Source organism: Taudactylus pleione, unplaced genomic scaffold (assembly GCF_031769625.1).
Source record: "Taudactylus pleione unplaced genomic scaffold, aTauple2 ptg000120l, whole genome shotgun sequence".
NCBI classification, from domain to species: domain Eukaryota; kingdom Metazoa; phylum Chordata; class Amphibia; order Anura; family Myobatrachidae; genus Taudactylus; species Taudactylus pleione.
In genome coordinates this window covers 15,303,025-15,322,370 of record NW_028284522.1, presented here as the reverse complement: position 1 = coordinate 15,322,370, position 19,346 = coordinate 15,303,025, and positions in this window count along the sequence as shown.

The window sequence follows — 19,346 nt, the reverse complement described above, 5'->3', positions numbered from 1 at the left end:
TGCCACCTTCTCCTCCGCTTCTACCTCCTGCTCGTCTTCAGCTTTCCCCTCCGAGCAAGTTCGATGGCAACCGCAAATTGTGCAGGGGTTTTTTAAACCAATGCGAAGTCCAGTTCGAGCTACAATCCGCCAATTTTTCGACAGCCAGAACCAGGGTGGCATATATCATCTCTCTGCTCTCTGGCCATGCACTCGACTGGGTCTCGCCCCTTTGGGAGAAGTCGGATCCTTTGCTCTCCAACTACCCCAAATTTATTTCCACATTTCGCAAGATCTTTGACGAACCTGGAAGAACCACTCCCGCATCAGCTGATATTCTACGCCTCCGTCAGGGTAGCAGGACCGTTGGTCAATATGTAGTCCAGTTCCAAACTCTGGCTTCAGAACTCGATTGGAACAAAGATGCTCTCATCGCTGCCTTCTGGAGTGGCCTTTCAGAAAGGCTCAAAGACGACCTAGCTTCCCGTGACCTTCAAACCAATTTGGATGATTTAATTTCCCTTTGCAACAAGGTGGATCTTCGTCACAGGGAGCGTGCCAAAGAGGCAGACTTGATCGCGGAAGGCCACGTCCAGCTTCCCGTTTACCATCTCCTCCTGTGGGTGAAGAACCCATGCAGGTCAACCGCTCTCGTCTATCGGCAGAGGAACGACAGAAAAGGCAGAGGCAGAACCTCTGTATGTACTGCGGATCTCCTCAACATTTAGTTAGATCCTGTCCCATCTGTCCTATTCGTCCGGGAAACGCCTCCTCCTAACTTATGACAGAGAGGTTAAGTTAGGAGTTTCCATTGAATCACATAGGAAGTCTGATTCCACCATCCAGGCTCATTTAAAGCTTCCTCGAGGTTCCAAAACTGTATTAGCTCTTCTAGATTCTAGAGCAGCAGAGAACTTTGTCACTACGGACTTTGCCCAGAAACATCAGATCCCCATAGAAGCATTGCCTCGAGTCATCACTTTAACCGCCATCGATGGTAGTCGCATTACTAGTGGAACCATCACCCATCGTACAGCACCACTTAGACTTACCATTGGAGTGCTCCATACCGAATAACTTTCCTTCCTAGTGATTCCCAAAGCCTCTCATTCTTTAGTCCTCGGACTACCCTGGCTACAGAGACATTCACCACAAATCGATTGGACCACCATGCAAATAAACTCTTGGGGTTCCAATTGTTTCAAAGGCTGCCTTCAGCGGGTAATACCTGTCCGATCTTCCGTCTTACAGGATTCTAATAACCTGCTCAAAGCTTATGGTGGGTTTTTTGACGTCTTCAGCAAACAGAGCGCGGATCTATTACCTCCCCATCGTGATTGGGACTGTCCCATAGATCTGATTCCCGGAAAGAATCCTCCTAGAGGCCAAACCTACCCTCTATCTCTCCCTGAGACTCAAGCCATGTCAGAGTACATCAAGGAAAACTTAAGTAAAGGCTTCATTCGACCTTCCACGTCTCCAGCCGGGGCTGGATTCTTCTTCGTAAAAAAGAAAGACGGGGGGCTGCGCCCGTGCATTGACTACCGGAGTCTTAATGAAATACCTATTAAGAATCACTACCCTCTTCCTCTCATAACGGAGTTATTCGATAGAGTCAAGGGATCCACAGTTTTTACCAAACTCGACCTAAGAGGGGCCTATAATTTAATTCATATCCGTCCAGGCGATTAATGGAAAACGGCCTTCAACACCAGGGATGGGCACTACGAATACCTCGTTATGCCCTTCGGCCTCTGTAATGCTCCAGACGTCTTCCAGTTTTTCGTCAACAAAATCTTCCGGGATCTTTTGTACAAGTGTGTGGTCATTTACTTGGACGACATTTAGATTTTTTCTCAAGACCTCCAACTCATCGAGACCAGGTGAAAGAAGTCCTTCTGAGGTTGCGGTCCAATCAACTTTTTTGCAAATTAGAGAAGTGTCTCTTTGAAGTCTCAACTGTACCATTCCTGGGGTACATCATCTCCGGAACAGGCCTTCAAATGGATTCTTCAAAGCTACAAGCCATTCTTGATTGGTCTCTTCCTTCTTCCTTAAAAGCCATACAAAGGTTCCTAGGATTTGCCAACTATTATCGCACGTTTGTGAAAGGTTTTTCTACACTGGTAGCTCCTATTACCGCCCTCACCCGTAAGGGAGCAGATCCAACGAAGTGGCCCGTCGAAGCTACCTCGGCATTTCAGCTCCTTAAGCAAGCCTTCATCTCCGCTCCCATCTTAAAGCAAACGGATTCCACCCAGCCATTTATCCTGGAGGTGGATGCATCCTCTGAAGGTGTCGGTGCTGTGCCCTCCCAGCGGTTTGAAGATGAAAAAAATCATCCTTGTGGTTTCTTTTCCCGGAAGTTTTTGCCTGCAGAAAAGAACTACACCATCGGAGATCAAGAGCTACTCGCCATGAAACTAGCCCTCGAAGAATGGCGATATCTTCTAGAAGGAGCTCACTACCCCATTGCCATTTTTACAGATCACAAGAACCTGCTTTATCTTAAATCTGCAAATTGCTTGAACCCTCGTCAAGCCCAGTGGGCAATGTTTTTCTCCAGATTTAACTTCAAACTCTCCTATCGGCCAGGCTCACAAAATCTCAAAGCCGACGCACTCTCCCGTTCCATGACAAGCAACCCTGATCTACCCATGGAACAGCCCCAACCAATCCTAAGTCCCGCTTTCTTCGGCTCTACCAAATTATCTTCTATACCCCTGGTTGGGAAGACTTTTGTTGCTCCAGAACTCCGCAAGAGGTTGCTGCATTGGGCCCATGCTTCCCGGTCCTCTGGACACTTGGGTATGGATAAAACCCTTGAATTCATCCAGCGGTCCTATTGGTGGCCTTCGATGAAAAAGGACGTCAGGTCTTACGTATCGTCATGCATCAAATGTGCCCAACACAAAATACCTCGGCGGGATCCACACGGTCAACTCCAGCCTCTTGCAATTCCATTTAAGCCATGGACTCATCTCTCTATGGATTTCATCTCTGATCTTCCTCCATCTCGGGGCCACAACACCATTTGGGTTATCGTGGATTGCTTTTCCAAAATGGCTCATTTTGTACCTCTTACTGGGCTTCCGTCTGCACCTCTACTCGCCCAGAGCTTTATAAAAGAGATCTTCAAGCTCCACGGCCTTCCTCAAGAGATCATCTCCGACAGGGGAGTACAGTTCGTAGCAAAGTTTTGGAGGTCACTCTGCTCAGCCCTTCAAATAAAACTCAAATTTTCTACCGCTTATCGCCCCCAGACCAATGGTCAGACCGAAAGGGTCAATCAAGAGCTGGAACAGTTCCTGCGCACTTTTGTCTCCTCCCAAGATGACTGGATTGAACTTCTTCCTTGGGCCGAATTTGCTCACAATAATCATTATCACACGTCCACCAACTCAACTCCTTTTTTTACAGTTTTTGGTCATCATCCTCGAGTGCCAGATTTCCCTCTTCTTCCAACATTAGATGTGCCTGCGGCCAAGATGTCTCTTCAACGGTTCTCCAACATCTGGGAAAAGGTTCGTTCCTCTCTGACTAAAACCTCAGCTCGGTACAAGAGATTTGCTTACCGCCATAGACGAGCGGTTCCCAAGTTCCAACCTAGGGATATGGTCTGGCTCTCAACCCGAAACCTAAGACTCTGAGTACCCTCAATGAAATTTGCCCTGCGGTACATTGGTCCATTCCCAATCGTCAAAGTCTTGAATCCTGTGGCCTACAAGCTAAAACTTCCTCCATTCCTTCGCATTCCAAGCTCTTTCCATATTTCTCTTCTAAAACCACTGGTCTTAAACTGATTTCAGAAGGTCCTTCCCAAAGCTTCTAGTGTTCAAACACAGCAAGGAGAGGAGTTTGAAGTTGACAGAATCTTAGATTCCTGTTGTCGATACAATCGTCTTCAATACCTAATCGACTAGAAAAATTATGGTCCGGAAGAACGAATCTGGATAAATGCCTCCGATGTCCATGCGTCCCGTCTGGTCAAAGTGTTCCATATGAAATTTCCTCATAAACCAAGGAAGTGTCCGGTGGCCACTCTTGAAGAAGGGGGTACTGTCACACGCTGCCTTGGAGACCCCAGAATCAGACCCCACCGCTTACCTTTGCGGGTGCTGACCTGCGCTGTCTTCCGGCTCCCGCGCCGTACTCCTCTCTCAGGGCGGTCTCCTCTGTTGTCCTCTGGAGGGTCCCGCTGCTGTGCTGCTTCCACGCCGGCTCCTGCTGATCGCTGGTCTCCGCTGGTTACATCCAAGAAGCGCTGTCTTCTGGTCCATGGGCGCGGCCATCTTGGATTGCCCATGTGACTGAATTCCACCAATGAGGAATCTTCTCCTTCTTTCTCAGCCTGTCAGCTCTCAGCGTCTACTATAAAAGGATCCCCAATGCTGACACAAGTTGCCAGTGCAACTAGTCTCTTAGTTTTACTAAGTGAGCCTTCTCACTGTGCTCCAAAGGTGTTTCGGCTATCCAGCCACTCCACGTAGCGTCCCAGCTACCAACGTCTCCACTCGGCTACCCAGCCGCTCCACGTAGCATCCCAGCTACCAACGTCTCCACTCGGCTACCCAGCCGCTCCACATAGCGTCCCAGCTACCAACGTCTCCACTCGGCTACCCAGCCGCTCCACGTAGCGTCCCAGCTACCAACATCTCCACTCGGCTACCCAGCCGCTCCACGTAGTGTCCCAGCTACCAATGTCTCCACGGCTATCCAGCCGCTCCACGTAGCCACCCAGCTACCAACGTCTACCCACGGCTATCCAGCCGCTCCACGTAGCCACCCAGCTACCAGCGTCTACCCACGGCTATCCAGCCGCTCCACGTAGCCACCCAACTACCAATGTCTTCCCACGGCTATCCAGCCGCTCCACATAGCCACCCAGCTACCAACGTCTACCCACGGCTATCCAGCCGCTCCACGTAGCCACCCAGCTACCAACGTCTACCCACGGCTATCCAGCCGCTCCACGTAGCCACCCAGCTACCAACGTCTACCCACGGCTATCCAGCCGCTCCACGTAGCCACCCAGCTACCAACGTCTACCTACGGCTCTCCAGCCACTCCACGTAGCCACTCAGCTACCAACATCTACTCATGGCTATCCAGCCGCTCCACGTAGCCACCCAGCTACCAACGTCTATCCACGGCTATCCAGCCGCTCCACGTAGCCACTCAGCTACCAACATCTACTCACGGCTATCCAGCCGCTCCACGTAGCCACCCAGCTACCAACGTCTACCCACGGCTCTCCAGCCGCTCCACGTAGCCACCCAGCTACCAACGTCTACCTACGGCTCTCCAGCCACTCCACGTAGCCACTCAGCTACCAACATCTACTCATGGCTATCCAGCCGCTCCACGTAGCCACCCAGCTACCAACGTCTATCCACGGCTATCCAGCCGCTCCACGTAGCCACTCAGCTACCAACATCTACTCACGGCTATCCAGCCGCTCCACGTAGCCACCCAGCTACCAACGTCTACCCACGGCTCTCCAGCCGCTCCACGTAGCCACTCAGTTACCAACGTCTACCCACGGCTATCCAGCCGCTCCACGTAGCCACTCAGATACCAACGTTTACCCACGGCTATCCAGCCGCTCTACATAGCTTCCCAGCTCCTAACGTCCACTCAAGGCTATCCAGTCTTTCCAAGTGGCTTCCAAGCTACCACGCTACTTCTACACTACTCAAACTCCCCATCAGTTCACTGCTCCCTCTCATGCGGAGGAACTTTATTAAGCCAAGTCTCCTCCAGCGAGCGTCTGCGCCAACTAGTACAGGTCCTAGGCCCAGTCCAGGAACACAGCCTCTAAATCCCACGTCTGTGACACTACCAGGTTTAAATGCTGTCCAGCTGCATATGAATACCTGTTTATGACACTTACATACACCAGGAAAAGCCGGGTAGGCATTTGTATTTGTGACTATGGACACTGCATAATTACTGGCATTGCCAAGATCTTCTTAAGTCAGCATAACTGTAAACAGTTCACACAGAACCCCCAATGGGAGGTAGTTAAAAAGTCCACACTTATGATGTCGACAGTCAACACTGCACAATGACTATGGGCTCTATTTACTACAATCCGCATTGGTAATGCAGATTGTAGTGTGATATTACCGTGTGAATTCGCATTGCGAGTTCAGGCAATATCACAGGGATTTACTACAAATCCCTTGCAGGGACAGAGCTCGTGATAAAGCTCTGTCCCTGCTAATCCCCTTCGGAGCCTTATCACGGTATTTTCACAAAAAATACAGTGATTAAGTGCCCGCGCATGCGCCGACCGTTCGCCGCAGCTACCCCCCCTCCGGCGCTAAGCCTCGCCCCCGGTGCTAAGCCCCGCCCCCCGCAATCACTGACCCCCCGCGACCCCCCCTCCCCCCTGTGAACCCCCCTTCCCTTACTTACACTTACCTGCATGCTCCAGGCCTCTGGTGATGTTCTCCATTCCACCGGTCAGGTGATCTCCCATACTGCACTGGGGCCCGATCACCTGATGACTGGGCAGCAATGCACTGTGGTAGACTAGCTGACCGGAGGGGAGTCATCACCGGAGGCCCGATCACCGGTCCCTGGAGTCAGGTAAGTAATTTTTTTTTTTACAGTAATCAGCTTGCGGTCTGTTCCAGGTGGCGTTATTATCACAGGGCTTTCCCGGGTATTTTTTTCACATTTATTTTTAGTAACTATGGTCAGATCACATTTCCCATTACAGTTATGGGAAATGTGATCTGCTTTACTAAAAATAAGTGATACTTAGGGGTTGGAGTAGAATTTTACGAATTCTACTCCAATTGCCCTGTAATAACTATAGGTGATACTAAAATAATGTGAAAAGGGTGTGAAAACACCCTTTTTCACTTTATTTTAGTAAAAATAATGTTGATAAATAGAGCCCTATGTGAGAATTGTATTCTTTATGTCAACATTCAGAATGTCAACATTCAAAATGTCAACACCAGAATGTCAATATGGTCTGAATGTCAACATTCAGAATGTCTACATGGACAAGATGTTGACAGTAAAAATGTCAACATTCACAATGTTGACATAGATATAATGTCAACATGGTCATTAAGTTGGCTTTGTGAATAATGAATTTGACAACTGTTAGCATATTTATCTTATTTGAAGCCTAACACTATGTTGACAAGCCAACTGTCGACTTTCTGGCAATGTCAACATGTCATATCGACATTCAGACCATGTCGACATTATGGTGTCAACATTCAAAAAGTATGGTGGTCGCACATATCAGCTTAATGACATAGCACAGGTGCTTGTAAAGGGCGGAGTTTACAGTGAACCACAGTGGGTTGGTGTCAACATTCTAAGGGGTATATTTACTAAAGTGCGGGTTTTTAGAAGTGAAGATGTTGCCCACAGCAACCAATCAGATTCTAGCTATTATCTTCTATAAGGTGCTAGATAAATGTTAAGTAGAATCTGATTGGTTGCTATGGGCAACATCTCCACGTCAAAAAATCCACACTAGTAAATATTAGGGATGTGCGCTGGACCATTTTTGCTGGATTTGGATCTGGCTCTGATTCTTCGTCCCGGCTTTGGATTTGGATTTGCCAAACCTGCCGCGACTGGTTTTGGATTTGGATTTGGAATTTTTACAAATATTGCCAAAAAAGCAAAACTCACATCATTTGGGCTTTTTCTTGTTCCTAGAGTATTATCAACCTCAATAACATAAAATTTCAGTAATTTACAGTCAATTTAGACCACCTCACAGTTCACAATATTGTTTTCACCATTATTGACCAAAGGCTGCAGTGAACTGGCTGGTTACTAATCGACAGAGCAGTGGCACAGACACCACAGTTTAAAGAACATCTATGAGACATTGCCACACAGCAGTGGCAAAAATTAAAGGTAGTGCAAGATGGAATTGTCCTTGGGCCCTACCACCCACCCAGTGGGGTACGGCCAGCAGAGTCACAGTACTTGTTTACACAGTATGCTACAGCCCAAAGAGTCACAGTGCTTGTATACACAGTGGGCTATGGCATGCAGAGTCACAGTACTTGTTTACACAGTGGGCTAAGGCCCAAGGAGTCACGGTGCTTGTATACACAGAGGGCTAAGGCCCAAGGAGTTACGGTGCATGTATACACAGAGGGCTACGGCCCAAAGAGTCACAGTGCTTGTATACACAGTGGGCTATGGCCTTCAGAGTCACAGTACTTGTATACGCAGTGGGCTAAGGCCCAAGGAGTCACAGTACTTGTATACACAGTAGGCTACGGCCCAAGGAGTCACAGTACTTGTATACGCAGTGGGCTACGGCCAAAGGAGTCACAGTACTTGTATACAGTCGGGTACAACCCAAGGAGTCACGGTGCCTGTATACACAGTGGGGTACAGCACCAAAAAATATATTTTTTATTTTATTTTTACTTTTTAAACTTTTAACTTTCTTGAAAGTTTTTTTCTACTTTTTTAAACTTTTTTTTGTACACACAGCCACTTGTGAGTCTGGACACAATCCCTTTAATCAGCAGAGTATAGCGCAGCTTACATCATCGTGCAGTGTGCCCCCTATACAGTCACTGTACCAGCACAGCCACTTTTGAGTGTGGACACAGTCACTTTAATCAGCAGAGTATAACGCAGCATACATCTGCGTGCAGTGTGCCCCCTTTTTACACAATCACTTTGCCAGCACAGCTACTTGTGAGTCTCTGTACACAGCCAGTGAGTATCAGCAGAGCAGTGCGCAGCGTGCGGAGCATGGGAGTGAAATGGCGCCATATGTAGAGGTGAACTCTTGCGAGAATCCGACGTCAGGATGATAACGTTCGGCCTCGCAGTGGGATCCGAGTGAGGCGGGAACACCCGAGCTGTGGCTCTGGTGTACTCGGATTCCCGCTGTTCAGAGAGGTTCAGATTCCACAGAATCCGAACCACTGATCCCTAGTAAATATACCTCTAAATGTCAACATTTTATACCACGTCCCTATGGAGTAGTAATGTGATTCGAAGCATTTTAACCGTGTCAGCATTATAACTATAAACATGGTGATTATGACTGTTGACAGCATAACTGTTGTCAGTACATACCGATCCCTTCCTAATTGCAAAAATCTCACCAGTTTTCAAGAACAAGCTTTAACAATAGTGCTCTAGTAATGTAAACACACACACACACCTTTTGTATTTAAACCTTACTAGTCTGATCTTTGGTGTCCACTTCAAGTAGCCTTCTGGTCTGATTTTGTTCCCCATCTGTTTGCCTATCCCCCGGTACTGATGATCTTCTATATGACATTTCCTTAACCTCTCCTAAAATCCATTTTCTACCTATAGATTTTAGATCACCTGCCCTTTAGATACTCCAGGGAACTGCTCTGCCTTTGTCACCTCTTTTCCTGGTTGTGCTGCTAAATTGCGACAGCTGTAGATAAAGAATACCCTCTGAAATGTTTGGTTACCAGAGAAGTCAGAGGAGTTGTTAGACATGAGCAAAATGCCATTGTCTTGGGAAATCTGAGGCATTAACACAGATAACAGCATGGCCAAACTGTAATGCTAAATGTATTCGTGGGATTACGGGTCTAGCACCTTTGAAAAGACCCAGGGACATTTGGAAACTATAGATGGAGAATTGAAGCATTTAAGAAATTCTTATTGTGTGTTGTACTATAATAAGAATGTTTAGCAACGGTATGGAAGGGGGAGATGTATCAAACCTTGGAGAGAAATAAAGTGGAGAGAGATAAAGTACGGATCGATCGTTAAACTCACCAAGGAACAGCTCGGTCTCTGGGTCTCATTCAGACCCGCTCGCTAGCGCAGGACGCTCGCAAGTGGGTCGATGGTACCCAAATGCGCATGCGCACGACGGAGGGAGCTCCGTCGTGCGCATGCGCGAGACCCGGATAGCAACAGCCAAGCTGTCGCTCCGGGTCTCGCACCAAAGGGGGGGTGCTGTCGACGGTTATTGACAGCACGCCCCCTTTGGTGAGCGTGCCGGGGGCGTTGCTGCGAGAAGGAGGCGTTCCCATGGGAACGCCTACCGTCTGGGTCCGACCCCACTGACATCACTAGTGATGTCAGTGGGAGTGATTTTGGCTCTGATAGAGCCAAAATCACTCCAGGGCTTGCGGTCACCGAGACCCTACTGCAGGGTCTCGTCGCAAGCCCGATGGTCATGATGGTCTTGACCATCGCGACCATCATCGTGGACGCTCGCATAAGCTGTGGGTGGTAACCCACAGCTATGCGAGCGTCCAAAAGGCCGTTCCAAATTTAAATAGGATGGCCCTGATTCAGAGCGAGCGCGCTGTTAGAGCGTCCGGCTCTGAATCAGGGCCATTGTGTGTATCACAGGCGCGCCGAAGTAGCCCGCCCCCAGACTCCTATGTCAGCTACTGTAGCCCCCATTGGCTAGTTTCTGAGAAAACCCTGTCAATGTGTTTCTTCAATGTCCAGTTTGCCAATCCTGATACATATGAAAAGGAATCCTTGGCTTAGAAAATGTTCTTTGTGGCGGAGGTCAGTTACAGCCTCCATGTTTGGAAGTGAGTAGTTGTTATAGCCTTGGCCAAGTACAATCGTTTTAGAAGACCCAAACTAAATGTAATATGGTAAGTGTGTTACTGTGTCTCTGCAGAGCTGTGTCACTAACTGTATTCTGCAGCACACAGAAAGAGAGCAGAAGCCGAAAGAGAAATTTCTGTTTTCATTATTGGTAACAGAGGCTTAAAAAAGGAATAATGAGAGAAAAATATAACAACAACAACAACAAAAATAGCTCACAATATACTATAAAGCTATAATGTCACTGCTATATTTTGAGAATAATAATTATATATGTTATCAGCGGAGTACAAAGTAACCCCAAACAAATCCGAGTAATGTTTCATAGTAGGTGAAGCTTCAATTTTTCATCTGTGAACTCTACCTGGGGGTAAATTTATCAAAGGTCGATTTTGCATTTTGAGTGATTTGAGGTGCGATTTTCATTCGATTTGTATTTGAGTTTGCTTTTGTGTATTTAATGTACTAAAGGCCAAATTGAATGTAAAATCGAATTTCAAATCAAATTTTTAGTCAAATCGGCCTCAAATCGACCATCAGAAAAACATTGGTACTTTTACATAGCCCAACACACAAAACCCTTATTTACTATCATTCGATTTGAAATCAACCTCAAAATCGGACTTCAAATCACCAAATGAATAGACCTGCTTCATGCTTTCGATTTGAGCATGAGCAGGTTGGATTGACACAGATACATGCAGACATCAGTGAGATGCCTGCATGTATCTGGCTGTAAAAAGTAATTAAACAGTTAAAAGTAAAAAAAAAAAATGACGTGAGGTCACCCCCCAAAACAGAACCAGCCCCGGACTGTTCAAATCCAGGTCTGGTTGACTAAGTACAGGGAAAAAATTACATAGGGTCTCCCTGTAATTCACAGAACCAGTCCTGGACCGTTTCTAATGGGGACTGATGCAACAGCCAGGGGAGCCCTATCACCAGGCCCCCCAGCCATAGCATCAGCCCTGACCGCTAGTCAGCCCTTGCCAGGGATCCCTGGGGAGTTGGAGACCCCTCCATTAAAGGGGTCTCCCTCTCCAGGGCACCCCTAGCCAAGGCTGATAGCCCAGGGCTATCCCCGCCACCCCTGGGCGGCGAGTGGCGGATTGATTGTGTTAGTGTAGTGTAAAAAGAATATAAACATTGTCTTTACAGTAGAACTGCAGGTCCCAGCAAGCATCCCCCTCATGCTCGTAATTGGAGAACCACAAGTACCAGCATGCGGGGCATTAAGGGCCCACTGGAACCTGTAGTTCACCTGGAAAGAAATGTTGAAAGAAACACACACACATCTTACACAGTATAAGTTTAATACATACATACATACACACTCATACAATACTCACCTATATTACTTCACTTAGTAGGCATCCATGGGTTTTCTTAAAATAATAAAACAATAAACACGACCATCGTACTTAGCAATATTCATCCTAACCAGGATGAATATTCCTTCCCAAAGGAAGCGCGGAGACACGGCTTCCTCCTTTGAAGGTCTGGGTCTGAGCGTTCATTGGCTGAGAGAGGTCAGGCGCCACCTCTCAGCCAATGAACGGCTCGCTCCATTGAACTCAATGGTTGGAACCACAGGGTAACTAAAGTTTATCTTGCGGTTCCCACCTTTGAGTTCAATGGCAGTGCCTGACCTCTCTCAGCCAATGAACGCTCAGACCTGAACCTTCAAAGGAGGAAGCCGTGTCTGTGTGCTTCATTCGGAAAGGATTAATCATCCTTGTTAGGACGGTTATTGCTTAGTACAATGGTCGCATTTATCGTTTTGTTATTTTAAGAAGACCCATGGATGCCTACTGGACAAGGGGACCACTCGAGGTAATATAGATGAGTAGTGTGTGAGTGTGTATGTCTGTATGTATTAAACTTATACTGTGTAAGGTGTGTGTGTTTCTTTCAACATTTCTCTACAGGTGAACTACAGGTTCCAGTGGGCCCTTAATGCCCGCATGCTGGTACTTGTGGTTCTCCAAGTACCAGCATGCGGGGGAGGCATGCTGGGACCTGCAGTTCTACTGTAAAGACAATGTTTATATTCTTCTATTTTTACACTACACTAACACAATCAACCCACCACCCACCTCCCAGGGGTGGTGGGGATGGCCCTGGGCTATCAGCCTTGGCTAGGGGTTCCCCCCGGAGAGGGAGACCCCTTTATTGGAGGGGTCTCCAACTCTCCAGGGATCCCTGGCCTGGACTGACTAGCGGTCAGGGTTGATGCTGTGCCTGGGGGGCCCGGTGATAGGGCTGGCTGTGACATCAGTCCCCCATTAGAAAGGTCCAGGGCTGGTTCTGTGAGTTACAGGGAGACCCTACACAAATTTTTCCCTGTAATTCCAGAACCAGCCCTGGTTCCCATAGCCCAGTGCTGGTTGTACTGAGCACAGGGAGACCCTACGTAATTTTTTCCCTGTACTTAGTTAACCAGACCTGGGTTTACAGTCCGGGAGTGGTTCTGTTTTGGGGGGGACCTCACAATTTTTTTTTTTTTTTACCTTTTAACTGTTTTAATTACTTTTTACAGTCAGATACATGCAGGCATCTCACTGATGTCTGCATGTATCTGTGTGAGAATGAACTGCTCATGCTGAAAGTGAAAGCATGAAGCAGTTCTTTGCTGTTGGGGACTTGCAGTTCGTTTTGAAGTGTGATTTGCCATTCGATTTGTAGATGAACATGTCAAATCGAACAGCAAATCACTGTTCCAAACCGACTCAAATCGAATTTGTTTTGCAAATCGCAAATCAAATAAAAGTAAATCTGGCAAAATCACTGGTTTTGCAACATTCGATTTGAGTCGGTTTGAGAAGAGCTAAATCACTCTTCAAAATGACCTGCAAATCGACCATTGATAAATTTACCCCCTGATGTGACTTTTTTACTTGTAAATATGCATTTTAGCAAATTCCAGACTGGCGTTTTTATGGTATTTTTTCAAAAGGAGAGTGCTCCTGGGTCTTCTTCCATGGAGTCCAGTGTCACTCAAAAAGTGTTAATTGGTGTGATCAGACACTGACATACCTTGACCATGGCATTCAGGTCAGTGGCGTAACTACTGCCCCCGGTGGCTTGGAGGCGCTGGGTAGCTTGGGGGCGACGGGGGCAGTAGTAGTAACTACAGAGGGTGCAGGGGGTGCGGTCGCACCCCCTGCACCCTCCATCTGCTGGGCACCCGCTGAGTGTGTTACCAGCGGGCACCCGGCTCCTATTCAACCCCCCGGCGGCAGCCGGAGGATGGAGCTCCCTCCGTCTTCCGGGTCCCGCAGGGCACTATGGGAGTGACGTAATGATGTCACTCCCATAGTGCCGAGGAGCAGACGCCGGGGATGGAGCTCAGTAGTGAGCTCCGTCTTCCGGGTCCCGCAGAGCACTATGGGAGTGACGTAATGACGTCACTCCCATAGTGCCGAGGAGCGGACGCCGGGGTATGGATGGCAGCAGCACTGGAGTGGGGATAAAGGTAAGTGTTTGTGTTTTTTTCTTTTGTGTGTGTGTTTGTTTGTGTGCGCGCGGAGGGGGGGAGCAACTACAGGGGGCTAACTACAGGCGGCTAACTACAGGTGGCTAACTACAGGCGGCTAACTACTAGAAGGGGCACTACAGGGGGCTAACTACTAGAAGGGGCACTACAGGGGGCCCTGCATATTGGGCACTACTACAGGGGGCCCTGCATAATGGGCACAGCATGGCATAAATTTGTTATAAGCGCTTTACTGTATGTCATTATGTGTTATATGTGGCATTATTGTGTGGGATGTGTAAGGGGCATTGCTGTGTGGCATAATGTGTTGTAAGGGGCACTCCAGTGTGGCATAATGTGTTGTAAGGGGCATTCTGGTGTGGCACACTGTGTTATAAGTGGCATTACTTAGTGTGTCATATTGTGTAAGGCACGTAGCTGTATTATGTAACCACACCCCTTAAACGTAGTCTTTGGGTGTGTTTGATCTTTGGGCGGGGGGGTGGGGGGCGCCTGAAACTTTTTTGGCATGGGGGAGCAAAATTTATAGTTACGCCACTGATTCAGGTCTTTTTTACTATCCTTCTGTTTAATCTGGAATTGATTTTCCTCTCGTGGCTGAGGTTGGCTACAGTCCCATGGACTTTAAACTTCTCAATAATATCTGCAAATGTAGTCACAGGAACATCAAGCTGCTTGCAGATGGTCTTATAACCTTTACCATTAACATGATTGTCTATAATACTGTTTTTATACCTAAATTCTGGGTTTGACCCGGAGGTTGGAACAGGGGGCCTGATCCAGACCCGCATGCGCTCGCTATGCGCTCGCAAGCGGGCCGATGGTGGCTGGGTGCGCATGTGCACGAAGGAGCCGGCTTCATCGCGCGCATGCGCGAGACCCGGGTAGCAACGGGCAAACCGTCGCTCCGGGTCTCATACCAAATGGGGCGTGCTGTCAATGTTGAGTGACAGCACGCCCCCTTTGGTGGGTGGGCCGGGAGCGTGGCTGCCCAGACGGAGGTGTTCCCATGAGAACGCCTACCATCTGGGGCCGGCCCCACTGACATCACAAGTGATGTCAGTGGGAGTGCTTTCGGCTCTGGTAGAGCCGAAAACACTCTAGGGTTTGCGTCAACGAGACCCTACAACAAGGGTCTCGTCGCATGCACGATGGTCGAGATGGTCTTGACCATCGTGACCATCTTCCTGGCTGCTCGCTATAGCTGTGGGTGGTCGCCCACAGCTATTCGGGGGGGTCCGCGATCGTGGGGGCAGGGCTTAGTGTCAGGGGCGGGGCTTAGCGCCGGGGGGTAGAAGCGATTGCGGATCGGCGCATGCGCGGGGCACTAGTCATGGTATATCGTGACTAGAGTGCGGATGGGATTCGCAGGGACAGTGCTTTCTCGCAAGCTCTAGTAAATCCCTGTGATATTGCCTGAATTCGCAATGCGAATTCAGTCGATAATATCACACTACAATCTGCATTACAAATGCGGATTGTAGTAAATAGAGTCCTAAAGCTTTTAATTTCATCACTTTTTAGGAAGAATGAAGCATTGTTTCAATGAACTGCAAGGATACCAACAGATGTTTCCACGTCTATAGCTATGATTGCTCAATCTTCCCAGCTACATCATTTAGACAAAACTAAATGCCTTCAGAAAACACACATCCAAACACATCCCATTAAAATGTGAATATTTGTAAAAATGAGTACACTAAAATGCCAAATTTGTTACAAGGGTTTATTTTTGTACCTTTGCAAGTTAGCCTTACACTATTTGTAGTATCAAAAAGGACAATAGGCATGATTGTATATCATTGTTATAGGCTAGGATATAATATGTCTCTATTTTGGGAGCGTCTACCTTTAACTTACTAGCTGAACTCAATTTACAATATTTTCACAGACCTGTAATATGAAAGTTTAAGCTGAAACACATTACCTTTAAATGAAGATGTGCTCCGTCAGCAGGTGCTATATCCTGTAGAGGAGCTATTACTCCTATTTAATAATTGTTAAATGAAACTGTCACACAACTCTAGTTCTCGTGTTACCATGACTACCAAACAAAATGAAAGTGTTAGAATCCTGTAAGTCAGGTATCGTTGACATACTGTAATCTACTCCACATCAGGCTGTATTCATTTACGAATATGCAGCATCAATAATGTCCATAATGTTTCATCTTGGAGCAATACAGAAATATTTAATATTGATTCAAAATTCAATTTGTTTTGAATTTGAAGCATGGCACAGTAGAATGCAAGTAGAAGTTTGTACTGTTCCATAAATATGATGCTGGTGACCCAATGGATACGGGTGTAATATACTTTACAAGCAATATGACAGAGTTGGAATGAATTAAAATGGCATGCAAATGATCCTTTCAGTTAACATTTTTGTCAGTGACTTCTGGCTCTTCAGCTACTAAAAACCCCAGCAGGCCCTGATTTTGCTATAGCAATACGCATAGCCCTAACAAGCCCTTGGAGTGATATGTTTTCCAAAGCCAGGATTAAAAGGTACATTTATCACATGTATTACACACCCATTAATATACTGTATTGATTTTAATTACATGTATACAGCATGTAAGTAGAATCATGTATATAAGAATTATTACTGGCCCAAACAGCCTACAGTTGAACAAGGTGACCGCATTCCTCACATTCTATTTATTACTATACATAAAACTGTAAAACATAAAGGGCTCTATTTATCAACATTATTTTTACTAAAATAAATTGAAAAAGGGTGTTTTCACACCCTTTTCACATTATTTTAGTATCACCTAAAGTTACTGAAGGGCAATTGGAGTAGAATTCGTAAAATTCTACTCCAAGCCCTAATTATCACTTATGTTTAGTAAGCAGATCACATTTCCCATCATTGTAATGGGAAATGTGATCTGGCCAAAGTTACTAAAAATAAATTGTGAAAAAATACCGGGAAAAGCCCTGTGATAATAATGCCACTGGAGGTGGCGTTATCCAGGGTCTTCCCCGATTACCGGACTCCTGCTCTGCTCTAATGGGTAGAGCAGAGCCCAGAGCCGGCCCCAGTGATCAGCTGTGTGATCTAAAAAGACCACAAGCTGATACACTGTAAAAAAAAGAAAAAAAATAATGAAAAATAAAACCTTACCAGAGTCCAGGGACCGGTGATAGGGGCTCCGGTGATGTCTCCCCTCCGGTCAGCTGGCGCATGCGTCGGCACTTGTCACAGTATTTTTTGTGAAAATACCGTGGTAAGTGTGCGGAGGGGATTCGCAGGGACAGAGCTTTATCGCAAGCTCTGTCCCTGCAAGGGATTTTTAGTAAATCCTTGTGATATTGCCTGAATTCGCAATGCGAATTCAGTCGGTAATATCACACTACAATCTGCATTCAAAATGCGGATTGTAGTAAATAGACCCCAAAGTCATTGTACACATTTCACTAGTCTTTAGAGAATGTCTACACAGACATATGTGTCCTCATCAGGGGCGTGACTAGAGCTTTGTGGGCCCCATAGCAACATTTTTCAGAGGCTCCCCCAGTCACGTTGTGCCACAGTTGTACTTCTTATAAACATTATGCCCCTTATAACATTATACCCTACAGTAATGCCACACACAGTATTGCCCCTTACCTAGGCTATTATGCCACCCCCACCCCCCTCCAGCAAGTCTCCCTGTGTACTGCTGGGAGCATATCACCACCCCTTGTGTCTTTCCACCAGCCTCTATTCTTGTGTGCACTATTCTTGAATTTGGTGTCAGGCCGCTAGCACCTATATGCAGCCGCAGCCATGGGGAAACAGCGCAGATGTCATTTTTAATAAGGCGCCTGTAGCAAGCCAATTGGAACTCGTGGACCAGCAGCCAATCAGCAGTGGCTACTAGTCCTGAGATCCTATTGGCTCACGACCCATGCCTGATCAAAAATGACATTGCGCTGTTCTTCAAGAGATGCCGCGGCTGCTTGCAGGTGTTGGCAGCCCCAGGGCTGGCAACAGAAATCTCAGGGCCCAGTACACTGATGTCTCTGGGGGCTTCACCTGCTCACCACCACCCCCGATCCTGCACATCCCTCCTCTGCATGTGTGATATGTGAAGCATGATAATGTTAACTGAAAGATAAACCAGCCTTTAAATAAAGTAAAAATACACTATGACTTACCACACTGTCTCTCTGTAATGAACGATGCAGGATGTAGTTCTTGCCTGCTGTCTCTTGCAAGGTTTTCTTGATGACAGTGTTGTGGATTCATAGCGCTCGCAAGCGGGTCGATGGTGGCCCAGTGCGCATGAGCGGCGCGCGCGCTGTGCGTGCGCAAGCCCCGGAGCGAGCGCAAAAAGCACTCGCTCCGTGGCTCACTACAAAAGGGGTGGTTGTCGATGTTGATCGACAGCTCACCCCGTTTTGTAGGCGTGGCCTGGGGGTGGCTTCACAAACGGAGGCGTTCCTGCCGTTTGTGGGCAGCCCCACTGACATCACCAGTGATGTCAGTGAGAGAGCTTACGGCTCTATTAGAGCCAGAAGCTCTCTGGGGCTTGCGGCCGCGAGACCCTACCACAAGGGTCTCGTCGCAAGCCCGATGGTCAAAACCATCGCGACCATCATCCTGGCTGCTCGCAATAGCTGTGGGTGAGTGGCAAGGAGGCCACAACTAAAAAAACCAGCGCCCGCCCTGATTCAGAGCGAGCGCTCGCTTTTTGCAAGTCCCTCTGAATCATGCCCTCAGTGCGGAATCGTGAATGGTCGGAGAGAGCATGTGACACGCCAGCATTAGAGCAACTAAGTCACATGACCAGAAGCAAGATGGCAGTGCCCATACCAGAACGGAATGGAAACACCACCAGGCTTACCCCAGCCAGAATGACACAGTGCCTGCGGAACACCTCGCACAGCCAACGCCTGCCGCCAGACACCAGCTCCTCCACCGGAAGGACCACGCCACAGCATCCTCACTGGTAGTACCCATCATCCCCTATGCCGGGAAACCCTGGTTGTTACACCCGTTTTGTGCCTGCAGGATCTCAAGGCCTCTCTGGACCTCGGATCCAAAAAGGTACAAAAAAAACTTGGCAGGGTGCAGGGGCTTAGTTGCTGGGCTGGCAGGCCACCTAAGTCACTGTGCCCCATAGCAAGCACACCCCCTGCACCCTCTATATTTAAGCCACTGGTGCTCATACAGTACATCTAGCCTCAATACGGCACGAGGCGTGAGATGCCTGGCACGAGTGAGTCACCAGGTCCCGTGCAACTTTGCTAGCGCCGGGCATCTTTTTTGCGTCTTTTTTTGCCGAAAATATATTTTAGTCCCCAGGAGACTGTGCTGA